We start from the raw sequence: 26683 nt of genomic DNA, 5'->3' as shown, positions 1-26683 counted from the left end.
TCTGCTTCGGCTGGGCGATGGCGGCGATCGAAGCCGTTGTACTTCTTCGGCGGCATGGCGGCCGGCTGAGAGGCGAGGAGGAGGGAGATTGGCGGGAGGAATGGAGCGAACGAGAGGGAAGCCGGGGGAAAGCGGGAAGAAACGGCGGGAAAAGGGTCTCTACTCGCCGACAGAGCGGCCCCATGCCCGTTTTCGCTTGTGCCGGCGCCCCCCAGCGCGCCGGGTTCGGGTCGGGTGCGCCAGCTGTTATTTCGGCCCAACCCGGCGAAAAACGGACTCATGGGGGCGCGACTGGGCCGATTTTCGCCCGCCGGCGCTAAAAAAACGCCTGGGGAGGGCCTCTTGGGGGCGCGGCTGGAGATGCTCTAAGGTTTGCTGGTTTTGGAGTTGAGGGCCATTTTTGTACTTTTAAAAGAGTCGAGGGACGAAATATTTACTTTTCTCATATTTATTATAACGCTAATTAGTGTACCAGAATGGATCCTGCTTTGTCTAATGCCTCATTTTGCATGTGCTGATACATTACAATCGCCATCTTTCAAAAAAATTGTGTTTTTTTTTTGCCACTCAAGAACTAAGCTAGACAACCTACATAGAATAGACTGACAGGATCACACAAAGTTTGGTATACTAGTTTACAACAGACCTGAGAAATACAACTTACACAACCTACTACATCGGTACATATGGTGCTTGACCTTACAAATGTGCATTGTTTATTGATGCATAAAGGACGAATGATCATCAGAGGCGTGAAACACCATCATATGACATGAACTCTTGCTCAAAGCTATAGCACGGTTTCATGTTTTCAGATGCCAAATTAGCATTGACACAATCAGAAGCAACCAACTGATCAGAGCTATCTTTTTCTCTTGCTGGAGTTAGCAGTGGTTCCTTCTCTTGTGCATTCCCTGGATCAACATGGCACAATTTTAACCTTTCTGTTTGCAGAACCCTTAAAGCCATCTCCACGTGTTTCATGGTAGGTCTATCCTCACCTCGGAGCCTCAAGCACATCTCTGCAAGGGAAGCTACGCTGCTAATCTCTTCCTCAGTTGCTTCATCAAGAACTTGGGCAGCTACTATTTCTGTAACTGGTCTTGCTTTTAACCCCGATAGGAAATAGTTTGACAAGTTTTGCTTCGAGCCGGATTCACTTGTGAATATTGGCTCTCTCCTGAGAAGTAGCTCAATGAGTACAACCCCAAAACTGTAGACATCACTTTTCTCATTTAATTGTCCAGTGTAGTAATATTCTCGGTCCAAGTACCCAAACGTGCCTTGTACATTTGTCACAATGTGGGTTTGGTCAATAGAAACTAGCCTTGAAGCCCCAAAATCAGCAACCTTAGCTGTGTAGTTTCCATCCAATAGTATATTGGATGATTTCACATCACGATGGAAGACTGATATTGATGCTGCGGAATGGAGATAAGAGAGAGCTCCTGCAGCTTCCAAAGCAATCCTTATGCAGTCATCCCAAGATAAACAACTAGTGTTGGAATCAGAATGAAGAATACCATACAATGATCCGTTGGGGATAAAATCGTACACTAACAAAGGTACCTCTGTTTCAAGACAACATCCGAAAAGCTTTACGATGTTTCGGTGGTTTATCTGAGAGAGAATGGCGACCTCATTGATGAATTGATTGATCTCACCTTGCTCAATGACCTTAGACTTCTTTATGGCAACTACCCTTTGGTCGGATAGTATGCCTTTGTAAACCATGCCATGCCCTCCACGGCCAACGATACGTGTTTGATGGAAGTTGTCTGTTGCCTTCTCTAGCTCTTCCACTGAGAAAATTCTTGTCTTGTCACTTGCATTTTCATCCGACGATATAAGTTGTTCTAAAAGAAGACCTTGGTTTTTCCTAAAATATTTCCTCCGCATCTGCCTTCGGATGTGGCTCTTCCATTTGTGTACAATGAAAACTCCACTCAAGCTAAGAAAAAGAACCCCGAAGCCACTGCTCAACCCAATGATAATACCTGAAAATATTAAACCATCTTAGCTAGCATATTGGATTGTTTTATTTTACTTAGCGGTGAATTTGATGATACTCAAACACTCACCTATGTAAATATTTTGTCTTTTTATTGAAGTACATTGCATTGTTGTAGTATCATAGTCCATTTTTGGAGGACACTTGGTGCAATAATAGCTCCCCACAGTATTATGACAAACCTCTTCACATATACCTCTTGTATTAGTGCACTCATTAATATCTGCATCGCAATCTCATCTAGTTTAGGCCGCGAGGGATAAACTTTTTAAGACAGGGAGAGAGGGAGGGAGGGATTACCCTGACAACCAGTATGTACGTACGGATTTCCTTGATAGCCTGGCGAACATTTGCAGCGATAACCATAGAAACCATTCATCGTAGAGTTGACAATCAGACATGTGCTATTGCTGCTGACACATGCATACCTAGACATGTCCATCTGTGCTTCTTGACAAGTTAGGTTAGCGACAGCCCACTGAACCGATGATGTGTGCCAATAACTACTCATATAGAGGTTAGATTCCTCGTCAATATAATTCGCGGAAAACCGCAGGTTGTAATAATCTGCCGTATAATTAATCTCCACTAGCCCCTCCTCAATATTTATGTACGTCACTTGATTTTCATCATCATCTTTCATTTGTAGTGTAGAGGTTGTCGTATTAGTGCAATTCAGCTGAAATACCTCCCTCGCAAAACAGCCTTCTTCTAGGCCGAAAGGAAATTGGATGTCAATGTTTCCACATCGTCGTGTGCAATTTGTCACTTGTTGATTTGGCTTATATCCTATTTGCACAAAGAAAAATTACAAGTTTTGGATGAAATGTACTGTGCCACGTTGTGTTTAATATAACAAGCCAATTCAAATAAGAATAATAATATAACAAGACATTTTTCTAATAATATGACCAGCCAAATTAAAGACATAATTTTTGCAAGTGTGAGAAACATAAACCAGGACCCGCTCTCGTGCTGTTCTAGAGCACGGCCTCTGGAGGTTGGGGTAGTATGGGTTGGCTCTGGAGTTCCCTGCGAACCTGCGGGCGTCCGCCACGGGAACATGGAGGTGTGCCCGCCAGTCGAGGAGGTCTTGCTCCCATGATAGCGGTGGTGCGATGACTCAAACTATGGGTGCGATGAGGACGGGTTGGGTTGCGATGGGGGTGGTGTGGCGGCTCCGTTGTTTTTTCGGACGGAGGTAGTACTAATTAATTGTTCCCGGTGATGTTCTACAAAGTGCACAGTAAAACTTACCGAAAGTTTGTTATGAGAGAAAATTTGTTCAAAATTAAGGGAAAAAAAAAGAAGGTTACCTTTGTCGCGCGAGCAACCACCGCGAACATAGGGATTGCCTACATACCCGCCGTCGCAGTAGCATTGGTAGCCGCTATATGTAAAATCGTTATCTGTGCAGCTGCTGTTGCTGCTGAGGCAGGCGTAGGTGGCCACGTCTGCCTCGGCGTCGGCACATCTTTGCTGATCGGCCACATACCACAGCAGGATTGCATCGTCCGTTGTGACGCTGATCTTGTTCCACAAGGGACTTGTGTAGTTTACCCTGCCTTCCTCGCCCCGTCGCCGGACAAAGCTGAACTGAAACCCATTAAAGTTAAAGAAAAAACGGACGGAGCAGCACCAGGTGTCGTTGCAGTTCTGCATGGCCATCGTCTCCGTGATCTCGCCGCCGGGGCAGGTGGTTGAGCAGACCTTTGAGGTCGTGTTCAAGTCGTGGTCCAGCATGTACACGTCGAAGCCGCAGCCCGTGACGTTTATGCTGGCATCGAATAGCAAGAAAGATCGCCCGGGAGGTGACCAAGAGGACATGTTGTAGACGTCCACGCCGGAGCGGACAGGGACGGTTTCGGTGTAGGAGATGCTTATTTCCGGCGACCAGCCGACCTCGATGCCGGAACCAATGGCCGGCAGCGACCTCGGTGATGCCGTCGCGCAAGAAGAGCCGGGAGGTGCCCGTGCTGCCTTCGACGACGCAGGTCAGGTTGAAGTCGGGGTTGCGGAAGCAGCCGGTGCCCATGCCGAATGGGTAGGCGAAGCTCAGATTGCCACACTTCTTCGGGCACCTGCCCATCATGGCCGCCGACGGAACGGCAAGATTGCTTTGTTCATACGGCCGGCTACTTGTCCCCACGGCGCCCAACACTCGTGTTGTCTGCGTCCCTAGCAACGCAAGCACAAGCACGAGGATTAGGAAGCCGCACTCCATTCTCATATCTCCGCTCTGCTCTATCTGTTTTAATACTGTACTAATGAATCAACATCCTTTTTCAAGTTACGTTATTTATAGGCCTAGAGCACATTACCAGTCTGGTACCTTAATATTGTTGCAAGTACATTCGAGGCCTCTGCAAAGAGATGGTAAAAAAGCAGATTTGTGGTGCTGTTGCTAGAAAAGAAGCTGATTTGTGGTGCTGTATGTAGCATCAGCCACTATCGTCCTTGTCCCCACTGAAAAAATATCAGCCAACACAGACAACTGGGCTGTCCTCATCATGGATGCTGGTTTCTCCTTGGACTAGGCAAGGTCTAAGAATAAGTCAGTTCAAAATATCTTAGTATTGTCATTCATAAATCATAAATGTTTATTGTAGCAAACTAAAGGGGTACATCGCTGCCTGCCCTGCTGTTCCTGACTTGTCCACATAGATCGAAGATTCGTTTTGTGTGCGGCTGGCTCCTGGCCATGTACTCTATAGTCCAGATGAAATAAGTTTCTGCACTGGTAAGGATTTTTTCCAGGGAAGTGTATTTCCTTGCTGTTTCTTGTGAACGAACGTGAAGCGACATGCTACCTATCAGTTACTTGAACTTTTTTTTTGATCAGTCAATTTTTTCCTTCGTCTCCCCGCAAAAATTAAATAAATAAAACCTTGGTCAGTAGGACAGGCAGATACCTCCACCATCGATCTATTCATCTCCACCAGCCTAAACGCCGGCCCCTGCCACACGAGGGCCGGCGTCTCTACACTAGTGCAGAACCGGGCTATAGCACCGGTTCGTAAGGCCCTATAGTGCCGGTTCTGTAACCGGCACCAAAGGGTGGGGACTAAACGTCGCCCCCTTAGTACCGGTTCAGCACGAACCGCCACTAAAGGGCCACCATGTGGCACGAGCCAGCGTCGGGGGGGGGGGTGGGAGACCTTTAGTACCGGTTGGTAACACCAACCGGTACTGGGGGGTGGTGGGAGACCTTTAGTACCGGTTGGTAACACCAACCGGTACTAAAAGGTTTAGCGGGTTTGGGTTTATGATTTCTTTTTCCTTTAATTTTATGTTTTCCATTTAATTCCTTTTCATTTGCTAGTATTTTACGATACTGTATATTGTACACGTTATGCATATATAAAAATAGAATTTCTCCTAGACCGATCATATATATATATATATATATATATATATATATATATATATATATATATATATATATATATATATATATAATATCATCGAATGTCTCGCACCACCATTCACACATACACATGTATATATACAATTTGGTATATACAATTTCTCCTACATGGAGGCATTACTGCGGTAGCGGGTAATGGTATTCTCCTTTGGGATCTATGACATGGTCGAGCAAAAATCCCGCTATTTCCTCTTGAATTGCTCGTACGCGATCCGTTGGTAGGAGCTGATCCCGCACCTCATTAAACTTTTAAGAAGGAGATCAATACGCATGTATTAGTTATGTGATTAGATATCGATAATGATGTAAAAATTATGAATAGTGTTCTAGCAAACGTACCCATAGCTGTCTAGCAGATCTGCTCCTTTCGAACGCCATCATGTGAATGTTCTCGCAAACGTAGTATGCACAAGTATAACAAACAAAGTACGGGTAAGATAATTATACGAGTAACTATATATCTAAATCACACAAACATGATATTTTTATATAAAAAGGATAAGAACAAGAGGCTCACGGGATGGTGCGGGCGATCGACGGTGGTTATGACGGAGACGGGAAGGCTCTAAGTAAACCACACCTACATATGCAAACTAAGAGTTATTTTGACCTCAAATTGCATATAAATTAAATACTACCACATATAATTCCTCCCAAAATAAAACCCACAAATCACTATACTTATAGAGCATTGCAAGAGCTAATCTAGCAATGAGAGATGAAAGGACAAAGTTTCTAACATTTGTGATCACTTGGATGGATGGGGTGCCTTCAAATCTTCACAAATTTTGGCAAAAATGGAGTGTGAGCTCGAGAGGAAGAGGAAGAAAACAGAGGAGAGGGGAAAGGGGAAGAACAGAGTGTTCATGCTCGACGAAGGGGTTTATATAGGATGACATTTAGTACCGGTTGGTTATACGAACCGGGACTAAAAGTGCATCTCTAGTCCCGGTTCATATAACCAACCGGTACTTAAGGTGCTGGTGGGGCCCCAGCCTGACACAAGCCTGCCACCACGTCTTTAGTACCGGTTCGTGGCACGAACCGGTACTAAAGGTTCGCCATGAACCGGTACTAATGATGGCCGCCCGCCTAGCCGTTGGAACCGGCACTGATGAGCACATTAGTGTCGGTTCAATTACAAACCGGGACTAATGTGCTTCACATTAGGCCCTTTTTCTACTAGTGCTACCATGCTGCCTTGTTATCCCGTTCTGTCTGAGCCACCCCCACCATCCACTCGCTCGACAAATAAGCAACATGGTGAATGCAGACATAGTTGAAAATTAAAGAGTTAACCAAAGAAATATTCAAACTGAAAACATTTCAATACGCATTGCAATGCGCGCCGCCATCCTAGCCTCTCAGGTCGCTTTATTGCATGTACTATCATCTTCGTTGATGAAATATACTCCAGTTGAGTATATCTTCTAGCCATGTAGGCAATTGTGCATACCAAGTGATATCACAACCATGGTTGTAGAATCCGGTTTCATAACGGGAGAGTTCTCGCATGGTATGAATCTAAAACTTGCCAATGAAAATATATGGAACGACGTTTTGTGCAGCAGATGGATGCAAGGTGGATGATTATGATGGTGTCTCTAGTGGAGAGGCCAGGTCCTGTCAAGGCGGCAATTGATATGTTGGAGTGATGGGGCCACCAAACTTTGGTTTTCCAGATCGGACGACAACGGCGTCCTTGAAGGAAATATGCTCTAGAGGCAATAATAAAGTTGTTAGTTATATTTCCTTATATCATGATAAATGTTTATTATTCATGCTAGAATTGTATTAACCGGAAACTTGATACATGTGTGGATACATAGACAAACAGAGTGTCACTAGTATGCCTCTACTTGACTAGTTCGTTAATCAAAGATGGTTGTGTTTCCTAACCATAGACATGAGTTGTCATTTGATTAACGGGATCACATCATTAGAGAATGATGTGATTGACTTGACCCAATCCATTAGCATTAGCACTTGATCGTTCAATTTGTTACTATTGTTTTTATTCATGACTTATACATGTTCCTATGACTATGAGATTATGCAACTCCTGAATACCGGAGGAACACTTTGTGTGCTACCAAACGTCACAACGTAACGGGGTGATTATAAAGGTGCTTTACAGGTGTCTCCGATGGTACTTGTTGAGTTGGCATAGATCAAGATTAGGATTTGTCACTCCGATTGTCGGAGAGGTATCTCTGGGCCCTCTCGGTAATGCACATCACTATAAGCCTTGCAAGCAATGTGACTAATGAGTTAGTTGCGGGATGATGCATTACGGAACGAGTAAAGAGACTTGCCGGTGACGAGATTGAACTAGGTATTGAGATACCGACGATCGAATCTCGGGCAAGTAACATACCGATGACAAAGGGAACAACGTATACTGTTATGCGGCTTGACCGATAAAGATCTTCGTAGAATATGTAGGAGCCAATATGAACATCCAGGTTCCGCTATTGGTTATTGACCGGAGACGTGTCTCGGTCATGTCTACATAGTTCTCGAACCCGTAGGGTCCGCACGCTTAACGTTTGGTCATGATCGGTATTATGAGTTTATGTGTTTTGATGTACCGAAGATAGTTCGGAGTCCCGGATGTGATCACGGACATGACAAGGAGTCTCGAAATGGTTGAGACATAAAGATTGATATATTGGACGACTATATTCGGACACCGGATGAGTTCCGAGGGTCATCGGATATTTATCGGAGTGCCGGGGGGTTATCGGAACTCCCTGGGGATATAATGGGCCAACATGGGCCTTATGGGAGAGAGAGGAGAGGGCTTAGGGCTGGCCGCGCACCCCCCCTTGGGAGTCCGAATTAGGGGGGGGGGCACTAGTGCAGAACCGGGCTATAGCACCGGTTCGTAAGGGCCTTTAGTGCCGGTTCTATAACCGGCACTAAAGGGTGGGGACTAAAGGTCCCCCCTTTAGTACCGGTTATGCACGAACCGCCGCTAAAGGGCCACCACGTGGCACGAGCCAGCGCCGGGGGCGGGGAGACCTTTAGTACCGGTTGGTAACACCAACCGGTACTAAAAGGTTAGGGGGTTTTGGGTTCATGATTTCTTTTTCATTAAATTTTGTGTTTTCCATTTAATTCTTTTTTGTTTGCTGGTATTTTACGATACTACATATTGTACACGTTATGCATATATATATAAATAGAATTTCTCGTAGAACTGATCATATATATATATATATATATATATATATATATATATATATCATCGAATGTCTCACAACCATCATTCACACATACACATGTATATATATATATATACACAATTAGCTAGGTATATACAATTTCTCCTACATGTTGCCTTCAGAGCAAGTGGGATTAGCCCTTGGTGCCTTCGGAGCACGATGACAATTGGAAGTGGTTCAGGGGGTTGGTAGCGGGTAATAGTATTCTCCGTTCGGATCTATGACCTAGTCGAGCAAAAATCCCGCTATTTTCTCTTGAAGTGCTCGTATGCGCTCCGTTGGTAGGATCTGCTCCCGCACCGAATTGAACTGTTAAGAAGGAGATCAATATGCATGTGTATTAGTTGTGTGACTAGATATCGATAATGATGTAAAAATTGTGAATAGTATTTTGGCAAACGTACCCATAGCTGTCTATCAGATCTGGTCCTTTCGGACGCCATCATGCGAATACTCTCGCAAACATAGTATGCACACAGATCATTCCCCGGCGCCTGCTTCAGGGCCTTTACGAGAATGGAATTTAATCAGATAATAATTATTCAAGCATGATAATTAATGGTATTGAAACAAGAATTAAAGATATGGTAGCTAGCTAGTACTACTTAATTACTTACCTTGGGTCGATACCAAAACAGTTTTTTTTCCATTGGCCTGGAGTCACGTTGATGAACTTTGCCCAAGCCCTGCCCGCCAGCAAAGAAAATGAATAAAGAGGTTATTGAATAGTTGATATCAGGAAATGACGAACTAATTAAATAGGCCGAGATATAGTTAATAACGATTGAAATTACCTGTTGACTATCCCCTTCACGATGGCGAAGTCACTTTCTTCCTTAAGTAGTGAGTCCAGTACTTCAACTTTTCCTTCATCAACTTTAATGACTAACAAGATCCAGTGGAAACTGCATGCGCACACTTAATTATTAACATCTAACTAGCTAGCTAGTAAGCAAAAACAGAATTTGTAGTACAAGACAGTGTGTCTCACTTGAAGTTGTAAGGAAGAAGTATATCTTCATTGGTATTGAGACGCTTGAAGAACTCTAGCATGCTTTCCTCTAAACTTGCTCGATAACATGGATTTTTTCATGTGTGTTCATTAATGGTATTTGGGTCAATGAACCCAATGTCATAGCGTCCAGATTTTTTCATTTCATACACCTTCATCCAGCATAATACCATAGAAAAGAATATAGTGAGGATAATTACAGGTAATGATTGATCAAAATGATCACTACAGCTAGCTTGAGACTTAAATTACAGAAAGAAATCACTTACAGACAATAGCAACTGACGATAGCTTTGTCGAGTGCGTCTTGATTGAATAATTGAAGCAGTTCTGTATACTCAACGGCCAGAGCTTTCTCATGGAAGTAATGCTCCTCCTTGACATTCACCATGAGGGACTCTCGATTGGAAGTCTTGGTAATGTTCATGTACCATTGATGCAGTTCATACATTCTCGTTGGGAGGTTCTTGACCTCGTCGGGCTTGACCAAAGGTTGGCCGCGGACATATTTTTGTTTTATTTCCTCCTCTCTAAGCCGAGGCATGGGCTCGATCTCGAGGAGTTGTCCAATAGTGATACCGAGCATTTCAGCCTGCATTATATGCTCCTCGGTTATTACCAGATTGTCCAGCTGGGGAACGGTTTGCCAACATATATATAGGGCACTGGTACTCTCATGTGTTGTTGGCACAACAAGCGGGGGGATCGATTGCGCCGCATGTTCTCCCAGTTGGGGAACGGTTTTCCCGCATTTTTTGCCAGCTGATTTGCTCGATCTCGAGCTCGACTCCTTCTATAGTCGTGCTCGATGTGCCTTCCTGATTTGGCGCTCATAGTCTGAGTCAACAGGCTTGGGAGCTGGTGGTCTAGCCAAACGAATGAAGTGGTCAATCTTTTCCTCAAGCACTTTCTCCCTTGGTGGCGGTGGCGGTTTCAGTGCAAAATGAGCGTCCACATGGGCCTTCACTATGGCTGCGTTTTGCCCCTCGGTCATGTCGCAAGGCCTCTGCGGAAGAGGCGCGAGGCTTGGACCATATTGAAATCGCTTGCCTCCACCTGTACCTCCCGTACTACCTCGACTTGTACCGCTATGCACCATAGCTGCGGCGGCTCTCTTCCGCGATTGCTGAGGCGGCGGAGACGGCTGACGTGGCTGAGTTGGAGCAGGAGGAGTGGCCTGACGCGGTGTCGGACTTGGAGGAGGAGTGGCCTGACACTGTGCCGGACTTGGAGGAGGAGGAGTGGCCTGACGCGTTGGCGAACTTGGAGGAGGAGGAGGAGTGGCCTGACGTTGTGCCGGACTTGGAGGAGGAGGAGTGGCCTGATGCGTTGGTGCAATTGAAGGAGCTGGACTCTGGTCAGGGGGTTGCTGATGACTTGGAGGAGCGGGAGTCTGCTGACGCGGTGGTGGACTTCGAGGAGGAGTCGGCTGACGCGGTGTTGGTGGCCTTCGAAAGATGATGCAATCCTTTCTCCATAGGATGATACGATGTCTGGCCTCTCCCAGTGTGTGCTCGTCGTCACCTCCAGGAATGTCAAGCTCTAGCCCCGAATATTGGTCCACCACCTCATCAACCATGACACGAGCATAGCCGGCTGGAATCGGGTTGCAATGGAAGGTTGCTTCGGGGCCATTTGTATAAGCAACGGCGTCCGCCACCTTCATGGATATGTTCTTCATTTTGAAGTGTAGCTCACAGTTAGTGTTCTCCATGATGTCATCCATGGGGTATCTATCCAGCAGTGCGCCGCCCGGGGCGGAACCCACGCTGCTTCTCGGCATGGATGGGACGGTGCTATCCAATGCTAGATCATCCGCTAGCTGCTGCCGCTGCTGAGACCCCCTTTCTTGGCTAAGTGAGTCGATTTGCTGCTGCTGCCGCTGGAATTGGAGTGCCAACTCTGCGTGCCTTGCTTCTAGGCCTTGAAGGCATTCTGCTTCCTGCCTCCTTTGCTCCCCCTCTTTCTTCCTCTTCTTCTCCTCCTCCATCTTCCTTCTCACACGGCTTCTGTAGTCGTCATTCAAGTCCGAAAACCCCTCATACCATGGAATAACGCCCTTGCCTCGTGTTCTTCCCGGGTGTTCAGGATTTCCCAGGGCGCGCGTAAGCTCGTCGTTCTCTCTGTTGGGCATGAACAGCCCCGTTCGAGCCTCTTCTATTGCAACAAGTAGCTTATCTTCGGCTCCTTTAAGACATGCCTTCTTCGAAACCTCGCCTGTCTTCGGGTCCAACGGCCCCCATGCGCATAGAACCAAGTCCTGCACCTGGGGGGCCAGCTCAATGTAACTGGAGTGACCTCTGCATCCAGCATCTCTTTCCCAGACTTATCCCACTTAGGCATTGCCACTGCGTAGCCACCTGGACCCAGCCTATGGAACTGCTCCTTTTTTTCGGCATTGGCCTTATTTTTTCTTGACCATTCCTTAGATAATTCCGATTCCTTGAATTTCACGAAATCGTCCCAATGATCTTTTTGCTTCTCCAGTGTTCCCTTGAATTCTGGAGTCTTCTTTCCTCCTTTGGTGTATTTGGCCCATATAGTTTTCTTGTGGGTGTTGAATGCAATTGCCATCTTCCTAAGAGCAGCGTCCCTGACTTTCTGCACATCTGCATCTGTGAAATGATCTGGTAGGATGAAATGTTCCATGAGTTTTTCCCAAAGCATAGATTTTGCTCTGTCGTTGACAAAAGTAAGATCTGGACGTTTCTTTGCTGGTTCTTTCCATTCTTGAAGGGAGATCGGGAGTTGGTCCTTCACAAGAACTCCGCACTGACGAATAAACTTGTTCGCAATGTTCTTACGCGCACTTGGTTCACCATTAGGTTTGATGGCATCGATATTGTGCTTCACGCCCTCCTTCAACTTTCTGTTCGGGCCTTGTACTATCCTGCTGCCTGTGGAAGATTTGCTCGATCCGGAGGGCTGAAAGAAGAAAGATCGATTCGTTAATATATCTTCAAGTCATTTAAAACATGTGAGATCACCAGATGCCTGCTTATACCTCGCCGGTCTCTGTTGTTTGAAGATCAACATTTTCTTCGTAATTATAATCATAGTTCATGACTTCATCAATTCGGTCATCGCGATCGAATATCATATCACCCTCCCCGGTGTTGTTTAGATATTGGGAGCCGTCATCTTCTTCATTCTGATCATCTGGCCCGCGAGGGGAGCGTATGATCTCGAACAGGGCCTCTTCTCCTTCTCTGCCGATATTGTCCGCCATAGTTTATACTTCACTACTCCAGAAGAAATATAAAACAATTTAGTATTAAAATTACAATGCATGCATGCAATCAATAAGGAAAAACTGAATCAATCATAGTACATAATAAGCATCATCGAATATAATCTCGAATACATCGTCTCGAGTATTATCGAATAATATATATAATCTCGAATACATCGTCTCGAATAATAGATATAATCTCGAATAAATCGTCTCGAATATTATATATCGAGTACATCACTAGCTAGCTAGGTAATAAAGATCGAATACTACAGAGTAATCTAGACCACTCGCGGTTCCTGAGGCGCGGGCGGTGGACACCCAAAATGAAGGAACCATCACTGCATCATAGCTCGGGTGATCTCCCCAAAGAACCTGCCAGGAATTGGTGAACCTGACGTCCATAGCAGCCATGTAGCGATGGACGTGCTCGTCCTCCTCCCTGACACGGTGACGTACCACCTCCTGCGGGGCCGGCTCCCTCCGCACCGAAAGTGGCCCACGTGAACGCCACCAGAGGAGCTCAGGGTCGACGACGGGACCCGGGGCCGGGTTCCTCACCAAGCGGCGAGCCCCTGAAGGTAGCACCTCCCCGTGCCAGCCCGGCGGAGCCCAGTCCCGGACATGGGTCCTCTGAAGCAGGACGTCGTCGTGAAAGGGTCGACGGCGAGGATGCGGGCCGGGCATCGTCGAGACAAATACTATATGCCCGCAAAAAGTAACATTTTTTAAACGATTGGATTGTGATAACTAAAATTCTATATGCAAATTCTAAATTTTTCTATAACTAAAATTATAAGAAACTAAAAAAATAGATCATCGTCTAACAATTTGACATTAATCTAATTCATCTAGCTAAAACTAACATTTCTAAAATTTATATATAACTAATATTTCTATAAATAAAAGACAGAAAAATTTCTAACATTTCTATAACTAAAAAACATATAAAATACTAACAATTTTACAACTAATTAACAATGTGTGTGTGTGTGTGTGGACATAGCGGCCGGGGCAGGAGCTCACCGGCGAGGCGAGACGACGGGGGGCGGCGACGGGGACGGCGACGGGCGGCGATGACGGGCCTGGACTGGGACGGGGCGGCGATGACGGGGACGGGGCAGCGACGGCCGGGGCAGCGACGACGGGGACGGGCCGGGCGGCGATGGGGACGGCGCGGGACGGGGGCGGCGGCGACGGCGAAGCAGAGATGAGAGGAAGTGGGGAGGAGAAACTGAAATTTTCATAAGTGCTGCTTATATAGGATGGGCCTTTAGTATCGGTTGGTGGCTCCAACCAGTACTAAAGGTTTGTTTTGGCCAGGCCAAGCGGCGGGAAACGAGCCCCTTTAGTACTGGGTCGTGGCTGCAACCGGTACTAAAGACCCCCCTTTAGTACCGATTGGAGCCACGACCCCGTACTAAAGGTTGGTGCACTGCCAGGAGAGGGGCGCAGATGTTTAGTCCAACCTTGCTAGCCGAGGGGAGCTCAAACCAGCTTATAAGCACCGCCGCCGCTGCTGTCTCGAGCTCTTCTCTAAAGCAGGCCTTCTGGGCCTATCTCTGCTGCGATGCCCAGTTGGGCCTATAGGGCTAGCGGGCCTGCATCCTGGCCCAACTAGAATTTGGGTTTCTAGTCGTATGCAGGCCGATGTGGCCCAGTAGGTGGGCTTTTTTTCATTTAGTTTTTTCTTTTTTTCCTTTTCTGCTTTATTTATTTTTAGTTGTTTTTTTGCTGTATTTAGAGTTTCTTTGTGAATATTTTTGCTTTAGGTACAAAAAATTACAAACTTTCTGTTAGTGCCGGTAGTTTTCAAATTTGAATAGTTTAAATTTTGAATTATTTGAAATTTGTGTGAATCACTAGTTTCTGAATAACTTAACTTTAAAAATAGATTTTTCAGTGATTCTTTTTTCTTATGTTTAATATTAGTGTGTTTTATCATTATATTTAATTTGGTAATACTTAGGTTATTTAAAAAATGAAATGCCTTTGTAACAGATGAGTTTTCGTCCGAAACCCTGATACTTCGAAAGAGATTGTCCATTTTGTACACGAAGTGCATCCAGTTTTTGCCGTAACCCTCTCTACTTTTTTGCACATGCTATGTGGGTGAAATTATGATACCATGCCAACTTTCAACCTTTTTGGAGTTCATTTGAAGTGTTTTTCAATTTCAGGGTCATTTAGCTGAAAAAAATCAGTAAATGCTTGAAAGAATTTGTTTGCACATAAAATTTCTTCGCGTTTCAAATGCCAAAACACATAACTACCCTAACTATTACAGAGATTCCCTCCTGGGTGTGAAACACAGAAGAAAGTGATGATAGTGAAGCCGATCACATCCCAGATCTTTGGGTGTGAAACTTTTTTTCGCGTGTCCCTTTGCGCCGTAACCATGGAAAATCTTCATCATTTAACTGGATGCTCGGGTCAATATTCACTGTGAATGGGGCAATTTCATCAAACTTTTCATAATCTTCTGACATGTTTGTCTTGTCATCCACTCCCATTAGCACAGAAACAAAGGTACCTTCAAACCACGTCCATAGTCAAGTTCCCATATGTCCTCTATGTAACCATAATATGTTTCCTTTCCCGTCTTGGTTGCTGCATCAAAGCGGACACCACTGTTTTGGTTGGTGCTCTTCTTATCTTGGGCGATCGTGTAAAATGTATTCCCATTTATCTCGTACCCTTTGAAAGTCATTATATTCGAAGATGGTAACTAGGACAGCAAGTACATGCCATCTTCAATAGAGGCGTCATGCATGACACGTGTCTGCAACCAGCCGGCTAAAGTCCCCATTTGTTCACGTGTAATCCAGTCATCAGACCGCTCCGGGTGTTTGGAGCGTAGAAAATTCTTGTGTTCATCCATATACAGAGCCACCAAGGCAGAATTCTGTAGAACTGTGTAGTGTGCTTCAGTGAGAGAATGTCCGTCCATAGATATTATTTGATTCCCTCCTAGCGTGCCTTTTCCATCCAATCTGCCCTTATGCCGCGATTCAGGAACACCAATCGGCTTAAGGTCAGGAATAAAGTCAATAAAAAACTCAATGACCTCCTCATTTTCATGGCCCTTGGAGATGATTCCTTCTGGCCTAGCATGGTTATGAGCATATTTCTTTAAGACTCCCATGAACCTCTCAAATGGGGACATATTGTGTAGAAATACAGGACCCAAAACGTTAATCTCTTCGCATAGGTGAACTAGGACGTGCATCATGATGTTGAAGAAGGATGGTGGGAACACCAACTCGAAACTGACAAGACATTGCACCAAATCATTCTCTAACCTTGGTGTGATTTCTGGATCGATTACCTTCTGAGAGATTGCATTGAGGAATGCACATAGCTTCACAATGGCTAATCGAACGTTTTCCGGTAGAAGCCCCCTCAATGCAACCGGAAGCAGTTGCGTCATAATCACGTGGCAGTCATGAGACTTTAGGTTTTGGAACTTTTTCTCTGCCATATTTATTATTCCCTTTATATTCCACGAGAAGCCAGACGGTACCTTAATACTGAGTAGGCATTCAATGAAGATTTCCTTCCCTTCTTTGGTAAGAGCGTAGCTGGCATGACCCTGATGTATGCCGTCTTTTCCGTGCATACGTTGCTGGTCCTCCCGTGCCTCAGGTGTATCTTTTGTCTTCCCATGCACGCCCAAGAAGCCAAGCAGGGTCACGCAAAGATTCTTCGTCACGTGCATCACGTCGATTGCGGAGCGAACCACTAGGTCTTTCCAATATGGCAGGTCCCAAAATATAGATTTCTTCTTCCACATGGGTGCGCGTCCGCCAGCATCATTCGGAACAGGTTGTCCGCCAGGACCCTTTCCAAAGACACCTTCAAATCCTTGACCATATCATGTACATCAGCACCAGTACGGTGGCGAGGCTTCGTCCGGTGATCCGCCTCACCTTTGAAATGCTTGCCTTTCTTTCTTACGGGATGCCTGCTCGGAAGAAATCGACGATGTCCCAGGTACACATTCTTCCTACAATTATCCAAATATATACTGTCGGTATCATCCAAACAGTGCGTGCATGCGCGGTATCCCTTGTTTGTCTGTCCTAAGGTTACCGAGAGCAGGCCAATCATTGATGGTCACGAACAACAACGCCTTGATGATCTAATTAAAATATTACTATATAAAACTAGCTACTTTATATATTTTAGTAAGAAAGTTAATAGAACTAGTTTATTTTTAGTAAATTCTTAGTTGAATTAATAGAACTAGTTTATTTTTAGTAAGGAAATTTAGGTATCTGAGATTTGATGATCTAATTAAAATATTACTATATAGAACTAGCTACTTTATTTTAGTAAGAAAATTAATAAAACTAGTTTATTTTTAGTAAATGCTTAGTTGAATTCGTTGAATTAATAGAACTACTTGAATTAGTTGAATTAATAGAACTAGTATGTGTTTAATGTTTCACCTATATGAACATAGAAAATATCGCCTGACGACGAAAAAGATTTCATTATGTGCGAATACTGTGAAGACCAGCGCGACCTGTGTGACAGAAATTTCCTTCTTGATGATAGGCGCTTCAGCATCAAGCTAGATGAGACCTTCGAAGTGGATATAGTAAGTCACAACGACAAGTCTTTTTTTCGTAATTAAGCATGACTTATGCTTCATTTGCTTCAACTTATAATTTTAAATTTTCACTATTCTAATAGCGCATCCCCTGCCATGCAAGAATTTTTGTCTTGGATAAGATAGGATTCAGTGCTATGGAAACTATGGAGGTAAAGAGAGTTACTTGAAGACCGAGCATGGTTATACTTTCAACGTCATATTATACAATGTAGATTGAAAGTAAAGATTGCAAAATAAAAGTAGATCGGAAACTTATATGATAGAGAATAGACTCGGGGGCCATAGGTTTCACTAGTGGCTTCTCTCAAGATAGCATAAGTATTACGGTGGGTGAACAAATTACTGTCGAGCAATTGATAGAAAAGCGAATAATTATGAGAATATCTATGCATGATCATGTATATATATGCATCACGTCCACAACAAGTAGACCGAAACGATTCTGCATCTACTACTATTACTCCACACATCGACCGCTATCCAGCATGCATCTAGAGTATTAAGTTCATAAGAACAGAGTAACGCATTAGGCAAGATGACAAGATGTAGAGGGATAAACTCAAGCAATATGATATAAACCCCATCTTTTTATCCTCGATGGCAACAATACAATACGTGCCTTGCTGCCCCTACTGTCACTGGGAAAGGACACCACAAGATTGAACCCAAAGCTAAGCACTTCTCCCATTGCAAGAAAGATCAATCTAGTAGGCCAAACCAAACTGATAATTCGAAGAGACTTGCAAAGATAACAAATCATAGATAAAAGAATTCAGAGGAGATTCAAATATTGTTCATAGATAATCTTGATCATAAACCCACAATTCATCGGATCTCGACAAACACACCGCAAAAAGAGTTACATCGAATGATCTCCAAGAGAATCGAGGAGAACTTTGTATTGAGATCCAAAGAGAGAGAAGAAGCCATCTAGCTAATAACTATGGACCCAAAGGTCTGAGGTAAACTACTCACACATCATCGGAGAGACTATGGTGTTGATGTAGAAGCCTTCCGTGATCGATTCCCCCTCCGGTGGAGCGCCGGAAAAGGTCCCAAGATGGGATCTCACGGGTATAGAAGGTTGCGGCAGTGGAAATAGGGTTTCATGGTGCTCTCGGATGTTTTTGGGGTATATGAGTATATATAGGCGAAAGAAGTCGGTCAGGAGAGCCACGAGGGGCCCACGTGGGTGGGGGGCGCGCCCAGGGGGGTAGGGCACGCCTCCCTACCTCGTGGCTTCCTCGTTTGTTTCTTGACGTCCACTCCAAGTCCTCTGGATCACGTTTGTTCCAAAAATCACTCTCCCAAAGGTTTCATTCCGTTTGGATCCATTTGATATTCCTTTTCTACGAAACACTGAAATAGGCAAAAAAACAGCAATTTGCACAGGGCCTTGGGTTAATAGATTAGTCCCAAAAATAATATAAAAGTGTATAATAAATCCCATTAAACATCCAAAACAGAACATATAATAGCATGGAACAATCAAAAATTATAGATACTTTGGAGACGTATCAAGCATCCCCAAGCTTAATTCCTGCTCGTCCTCGAGTAGGTAAATGATAAAAACCGAATTTTTGATGTGGAATGCTACCTAGCATAATTTTCAATGTAATTTTCTTTATTGTGGCATGAATGTTCAGATCCGAAAGATTCAAGATAAAAGTTTAATATTGACATAAAAATAATAATAATTCAAGCATACTAACAAAGCAATCATGTCTTCTCAAAATAACATGGCCAAAGCAAGTTATCCCTACAAAATCATATAGTCTGGCTATGCTCTATCTTCATCACACAAAATATTTAAATCATGCACAACCCCGATGACAAGCCAAGCAATTTTTTAATACTTTTTGTGTTCTCAAACTTTTTCAATCTTCACGCAATACATGAGCGTGAGCCATGGACATAGCACTATATGTGGAATAGAATGGTGGTTGTGGGGAAGACAAAAAAGGAGAAGATAGTCTCACATCAAATAGGCATATCAACGTGCTATGGAGATGCTCGTCAATAGATATCAATGTGAGTGAGTAGGCATTGCCATGCAACGGATGCACTAGAGCTATAAGTGTATGAAAGCTCAACAAAGGAAACTAAGTGGGTGTGCATCCAACTCGCTTGCTCACGAAGACCTAGGGCAATTTGAGGAAGCCCATCATTGGAATATACAAGCCAAGTTCTATAATGTAAAATTCCCACTAGTATATGCAAGTGATAACATAGGAGACTCTCCATCATGAAGATCATGGTGCTATTTTGAAGCACAAGTGTGGTAAAAGGATAGTAACATTGTCCCTTCTCTCTTTTTCTCTCATCTTTTTTTATTTGGGCCTTCTTTTTTTTCTTTCTTTATTTATTTTTGGCCTCTTTTTTATTTTTTTTATTTTTAGCCCGGAGTCTCATCCCGACTTGTGGGGGAATCATAGTCTCCATCATCCTTTCCTCACTTGGGGAAATGCTCTAATAATGATGATATATCTCGGAATGGCTATGGAAATGCCATAATAGGTAGGTGTGGTTGCTGTTTTGAGGAAGGTATATGGTGGGTGTATGATACCGGCGAAAGGTGCGCGGTATTAGAGAGGCTAGCAATGGTGGAAGGGTGAGAGTGCGTATAATCCATGGACTCAACATTAGTCATAAAGAACTCACATACTTATTGCAAAAATCTATTAGTTATCGAAACGAAGTACTATACGCATGCTCCTAGGGGGATAGATTGGTAGTAAAAGACCATCTCTGGTCCCCGACCGCCACTCATAAGGAAGACAATCAATAAATAAATCATGCTCCGACTTCATCACATAACGGTTTACCATACGTGCATGCTATGGGAATCACAAACTTTAACACAAGTATTCCTCAAATTCACGACTACTCAACTAGAATGACTCTAATATCACCATCTTCATGTCACAAAACAATCATCAAGTATCAAACTTCTCATAGTATTCAATGCACTTTTTATGAAAGTTTTTATTATATCCATCTTGGATGCCTATCATATTAGGACTATTGTTATAACCAAAGCAAATTACCATGCTGTTTTAAGGGACTCTCAAAATAATATAAGTGAAGCATAAGAGATCAATAGTTTCTATAAAATGAAACCACCACCGTGCTCTAAAAGATATAAGTGAAGCACATAGAGCAAAATTTTCTAACTCAAAAGATATAAGTGAAGCACATAGAGGATTCTAATAAATTCCAATTCATGTGTGTCTCTCCAAAAAGGTGTCTACAGCAAGGATGATTGTGGTAAACTAAAAAGCAAAGACTCAAATCATACAAGACGCTCCAAGCAAAACACATATCATGTGGTGAATAAAAATATAGCCTCAAGTAAAGTTACCGATAGATGAAGACGAAAGAGGGGATGCCTTCCGGGGCATCCCCAAGCTTAAGATTTTGGTGTCCTTGAATTTTACCTTGGGGTGCCTTGGGAATCCCCAAGCTTAGGCTCTTACCACTCCTTATTCCATAATCCATCAAATCTTTACCCAAAACTTGAAAACTTCACAACACAAAACTCAACAGAAAATCTCATAAGCTCCGTTAGCGAAATAAAACAAACCACCACTTTAAGGTACTGTAATGAACTCATTCTTTATTTATATTGGTGATAAACCTACTGTATTCCAACTTCTCTATGGTTCATAACTTCCAATACTAGCCATAGATTCATCAAAATAAGCAAACAACACACGAAAAACAGAATCTGTCAAAAACAGAACAGTCTGTAGTAATCTGTCTCTAACGAAAACTTCTGTGTCTCAAACAATTCTGAAATAAATTGGTGGACGTGAGGAATTTGTCTAGTAATCAGGTTCAAAAAGAATCAACTAAAAATCACTCTCTGGTGAAAAACGGCAGCTATTCTCGTGAGCGCAAAAGTTTCTGTTTTTTACAGCATGATCATATAGACTTTACCCATGTCTTCCCAACGGTTCTACTTGGTACAAACACTAATTAAAACATAAAAACACATCCAATCAGAGGCTAATAAATTAATTATTACTAAACAGGAGCAAAAATCAAGAAACAAAAATAAAATTGGGTTGCCTCCCAACAAGCGCTATTGTTTAACGCCCCTAGCTAGGCATTGATAATCTTAATGATGCTCACATGAAAGACAAGAATTGAAGCACAAAGAGAGCATCATATAGCACGTGACAAAAGCATCTAACTCTAACATACTTCCTATGCATATGCATTTTATAAGCAAACAAATTATCATAGCAAGCAAAATTTAGCATATGCAAGGAAGAAGAAAGAGACGATAGCAATCTCATCATGACGAGAGGTAATTTAGTAAGATAAAAATTTCTACAACCATATTTTCCTCTCTCATAATAATCACATGTAGGATCATAAGCCAATTCAACAAAATAGCTATCACATAAAATATTTTCAACACGATCCACATGCATGCGAAGTTGACACTCTTCCAAAATAGTGGGATTAACATTAACTAAAGTCACGACCTCTCCAAATCCACTTTTATCAAAAAATTCATAAGATTGAACATTCTCCAAATATGTGGGATCTAAAGTTGACACTCTTCCAAACCCACTTTCAATAATAACACTATTATCAATCTCATATTCATCATGGGGCTTAAATAAATTTTCAATATCATAAGAAGAATCACCCCAATCATGATCATTGCAACAAATAGCAGACATAGCAAAACTAGCATCCCCAAGATTAGGGTTTTGGATATTATTAGCACAATTGACATCAAGAGAATTTATAGTAAAATCATTGCAATCATGGTTTTCATCGAAGGAACTATCAAGTATGGGTGTAATAGCAACGATCTCATTTTTAGCATAAGGAACTATAGCAAATTCGTCTTCATAAATATTGGCATCATGGCCACAAGAATAGCAAGCATCATGTTCATCAAGAGATACTTGGATCATCTTCGATCTATAGATTCATGCATATCATTATTCTCTTCCAAAGAAATGGTCATTCTCTCAATAAATTCCTTAACATAGGCATTATGAGCATAGTTTTCATAGCAATATTTAAGTATGTCGGAATTTTCAGATTTGTGGAAAGTAATATCATACTTTTCAATCAAAGAAGCAACTTCATGAGCACCCTTAAAAACGACAAATTCTTTAATTTGTTCGATATGATAGTAACTATAAACACCCTTTGCATAAGAAGATAAGATTTCATTATCATTAAACTCACATAGGTAGGAAAGGTGTTTTTTAGGGTTCTTACAGCAACAAGTAAAATCACAAATTTCACAAAGATTCCAAGCATAGCATAGCAAACTATTTATATGATACCATAAGAGCTTCCCTTCTTCAGACAAACGATGACGCACAAAATGAGCATGCTCATCTAAAGATTTTCCCTCAACTAAACTAGTTGGGGTATCAGCACGAGCACATATAGATCGAAGACGATCCAAGTAGAAAACTTTAAGTGGATCCATATCAATAGATTTTTAGCAAGCAAAGATGCAAGCAAATAGAAGGCACATGGTAACACGAGCAAACAGAAGGATGAACGGAAGAGGGGCGAATAAAACAGCAAAGGTGAAGTTGGGGAGAGGAAAATGGCAAATAATGTAATGCGAGGGATAAGAGTTTGTGATGGGTACTTGGTATTGACTTGATGTAGATCTCCCCGGCAACGGCGCCAGAAATCCTTCTTGCTACCTCTTGAGCACCGTGTTGGTTTTCCCTTGAAGAGGAAAGGGTGATGCAGCAAAGTAGCATAAGTATTTCCCTCAGTTTTTGAGAACCAAGGTATCAATCCAGTAGGAGACCACACTCAAGTTGCCTCGTACCTACACAAACAAATAAGAACCATGCAACCAACGCGATAAAGGGGTTGTCAATCCCTTCACGGCCACTTGCAAAAGTGAGATCTGATAGAGATAATAAGATAAATATTTTTGGTATTTTTATTGTATAGATTCAAAGTAAAGATTGCAAAATAAAAGTAGATCGGAAACTTATATGATAGAGAATCACTAGTAGAAAAAGGGTCAAATGTGAAGGACATTAGTCCCGGTTTTTAACAGGCCGGTTCCAACGGCTAGGCGGGCGGAGATCAATAGTACCGGTTCGTGGAGAACCTTTAGTACCGGTTCATGCCACGAAACGGTACTAAAGAGGCTGTGGCAGGCTGCGATCAGGCTGTGGCCCCACCATCCCCCTTTAGTGCCGGTTCGTGCCACAAACCGGTACTAAAGAGGTTGTGGCGGGCTGTTATTAGTCCCACCTCGCTCCCCTAACAAGGTTTTTACCACCTTAAATATGTTACATCTCAAACTATCACAAGCACTTGGTCTTCATTGAACTCTATGTGTAAAATTTGTGGCCGCAATATGAGTCTTCACCGGTTTAAAAACCGTTGAGGACTCATATTGACAATTCAGATTGTACACAAAAAGATCATTGATGATCAAAGTATTTTTGATGTATTTCTCTGTAAGGAAATATAAGATCATGATCTAAATGCTCTTATATTTTCTTTACAAAGGGGTATATTTTTACATGTTTACACATATCATTTAGATCAATGTATTGTTTATGTATATTTCTACATGTTTACACAATTTGTTTCGAAGTATTAGGGTTTCGAACGAAAACGCATCTGTTACAAACAAAGGAATTTTATTTAGTACCGGTTCTAAGGCTGGGGCCCCATGAGCACCTTTAGTACTAGTTCGAAGGCTGGGGCCCCACGAGCACCTTTAGTACCGGTTCGTGGCATGAACCGGTAATAGAGTTTTTTAGTTGATTCTTTCTGCGGCTGTTTTTTAGTCCCACCTCGCCAAGCGAGAGGCACTCGCAGCGGTTTATAAACCCTGAGTGCAGAGACGATGATGGAGAGGCGCAATGCTCACCTGCACGTTGCTTAGCTTCACGCCTAGAGGAAGTGGTGTAGACTGCACGGAGCTATCAGGGTTTCGAACGAAAACTACACATAGCTCCGTGCAGTTTACACTATTTCCTCCAGGCCTGAAGCTAAGCAATGTGCAGGTAGCATTGTGCCTCTCTTTTGCGTTCCGTATGCACCATTCAAAGCGACGTCATCAATTTTCAACCCTTTCTGACATCATTTGCTATTTTTCATTCATTTACCGATTTGTTTAGAGAGCTAAATGACCGTGAAATTGAAAATCACTACAAAATGAACTCTGAAAATGTTGAAACTTGGCATGGTATCATCATTTCACCCACATAGCATGTGCACAAAAGTAGAGAGGGTTACGAAAAAAACTGGATGCACTTCGTGTACAAACTGGACAATCTCTTTCGGAGTATCACGGTTTCGGACGAAAACTCATCTGTTACACGGGCACTTCATTTTTTTAAACTTATTTGAACTCCAGACTTTTTTTGCGTTCCGTATGCACCATTCAAAGCGACGTCATCAATTTTGAACCCTTTCTCACATCATTTGCTATTTTTCATTCATTTATCGATTTGTTTAGAGAGCTAAATGACCGTGAAATTGAAAATCACTACAAAATGAATTCTGAAAATGTTGAAACTTGGCATGGTATCATCATTTCACCCACATAGCATGTGCAAAAAAGTAGAGAGGGTTACGGCAAAAACTGGATGCACTTCGTGTACAAACTGGACAATCTCTTTCGGAGTATCACGGTTTCGGACGAAAACTCATCTGTTACACGGGAACTTCCTTTTTTTAAACTTATTTGAACTCCAGAAGTTTTTTGCGTTCCGTTTGCACCATTCAAAGCGACGTCATCAATTTTCAACCCTTTCTGACATCATTTGCTATTTTTCATTCATTTACCGATTCGTTTAGAGAGCTAAATGACCGTGAAATTGAAAATCACTACAAAATGAATTCTGAAAATGTTGAAACTTGGCATGGTATCATCATTTCAACCACATAGCATGTGCAAAAAAGTAGAGAGGGTTACGACAAAAACTGGATGCACTTCGTGTACAAACTGGACAATCTCTTTCGGAGTATCAGGGTTTCGGACGAAAACTCATCTGTTACACAGGCACTTCATTTTTTAAACTTATTTGAACTCCACACTTTTTTGTGTTCCATATGCACCATTCAAAGCGACGTCATCAATTTTCAACCCTTTCTGACATCATTTGCTATTTTTCAGTCATTTACCGATTTGTTTAGAGAGCTGAATGACCGTGAAATTGAAAATCACTACAAAATGAATGTCTGGAAATGTTGAAACTTGGCATGGTATCATCATTTCACCCACATAGCATGTGCAAAAAAGTAGAGAGGGTTACGGAAAAAACTGGATGCACTTCGTGTACAAACTGGACAATCTCTTTCGGAGTATCAGGGTTTCAGACGAGAACTCATCTGTTACACGGGCACATCATTTTTTAATCTTATTTGAACATCAGACTTTTTTTGCGTTCCGTATGCACCATTCAAAGCGACGTCATCATTTTTCAACCCTTTCTGACATCATTTCCTATTTTTCAGTCATTTACCGATTTGTTTAGAGAGCTAAATGACCGTGAAATTAAAAATCACTACAAAATGAACTCTGAAAATGTTGAAACTTGGCATGTATCAACAAAGAAAAAATATTTGTAATTTTTTGTACCTAAAGAAAAAATATTCACAAAGAAACTAAATACTTCAAAAAAAACTACTCAGAAATAAATAAAAGAAAATACTATATAAAAAAATATTTGTGCGCTACCCTGTGGGCCTGCTCGGCCTTGGGCATGGATATGCAGGCCCATAAGGCCAGGCAGGCTCACAGGGCAGCGCGGGAAAGTTAGGCCCAGAAGCCTACTTTAGAGAGGAGCTCGAAGAAGCAGCCGCGGCTGGGTTTATAAACCAGTGCGGCTGCCCTTCGCTCGGCGAGGTGGGACTAAACTTTGTGCACCGCGGGAGCGCGCCCACCTTTAGTACCGGTTCGTGGCTCTAACCGGTACTAAAGGGGGATCTTTAGTACCGGTTGGGGGCACGAACCGGTACTAAAGGGGGGCGCTTCCCGCCGCTTGGCCTGGCCAAAATTGGCCTTTAGTACCGGTTGGTGGCTCCAACCGGTACTAAAGGCCCCTCCTATATATATAGCACTTACAAAAAATTCAGTTTCATCTCCCCACTTCTTCTCCGACTGCTTCGCGACATCGCCGCCGCCGCCGCGCC

The 26683-nt window shown here is 42.9% G+C and overlaps 1 pseudogene; it reads right to left on the bottom strand.

The window, feature by feature from the left end:
• Positions 1 to 698: 698 nt before the first annotated feature.
• Positions 699 to 4267, bottom strand: LOC123142967 (wall-associated receptor kinase-like 6; annotated as a pseudogene).
• Between the last annotated feature and the right edge of the window lie 22416 nt (positions 4268 to 26683).

The sequence above is a fragment of the Triticum aestivum genome, chromosome 6D (assembly GCF_018294505.1).
Source record: "Triticum aestivum cultivar Chinese Spring chromosome 6D, IWGSC CS RefSeq v2.1, whole genome shotgun sequence".
Lineage (NCBI taxonomy): Eukaryota > Viridiplantae > Streptophyta > Magnoliopsida > Poales > Poaceae > Triticum > Triticum aestivum.
Note: the sequence above shows the minus strand (reverse complement) of the source record. Positions and strands in the feature narration are given on the sequence as shown.